Below are 896 nucleotides of genomic sequence, written 5' to 3'. Positions count from 1 at the left end.
ACAGTTCTGAAATAAAGTGAAGAATTTGATAAATTTGATATTTTTCTGTGATTAGTCTGAGGATATAATCTCAGTCCTTTCCTATTTCGCCTATCATGAGGCATGGATATAAAAGAGTGAACGTGATAAAACAGTGGCGTGGCATTGAAAGTTTATGAGAGAAAAGACAGTGAAGCTTATAGTTATAACAGAGGATATCAATTCTTACTATAAATTCCTATTCAGATGAAAAGACAGCATTTACGGCCAGCACAAGAATCGATGTAGACAGCATTACCGCCGACACTGAAGGAATACAATAGGGAAAGCAGTTTGATTTCCCTTTGCCAAGTTTAACAGATTCTCTTGATTAGCACAACTGCAACTGTCTAATAATGCCGAACTGTTTGGTTCTTTATCAAAAAGGACAGATCACAGTTTTAGAAATTCTATCCAAGATAAATGCTATAAAAGTCATATATGGTCATAATCAGTGTTGCCACCTTGGGATTTCTTTCATACCATAAGCTTCACTGAAAATGTACTGTTCGTAGCACCAAACATTAGAAAATGTACCACAATATGGACCACTTTTTCTTTTATTAGAATGTGATGGTTAATAAGGTAATTTAAACCAATGAAAACCAATGCGTCAAGAGAAAACATGAGTTATTTCACTGAGTTTATTAGATATTGGGAAATAATTTGCCTAATTTGCTGAAATGAAAAACTGTTAAGATCTAAAAATGGGTGAAAATCATAATTATTATCTATCTTTTTCTTGTAGTTGGAAGAAAATCATACAATTTGTGTGTATGTTCTTCAGGAATACCACAAAAGAAAGAAGTAATACAGCAGTACATTTATTTTTATCTTCCCAAATTATTTTTAGTGGAAAAAAAACTCATTGCTACTTT

Source organism: Penaeus monodon, chromosome 15 (genome assembly GCF_015228065.2).
Source record: "Penaeus monodon isolate SGIC_2016 chromosome 15, NSTDA_Pmon_1, whole genome shotgun sequence".
NCBI lineage: Eukaryota > Metazoa > Arthropoda > Malacostraca > Decapoda > Penaeidae > Penaeus > Penaeus monodon.
This window is presented reverse-complemented; position numbering follows the sequence as displayed.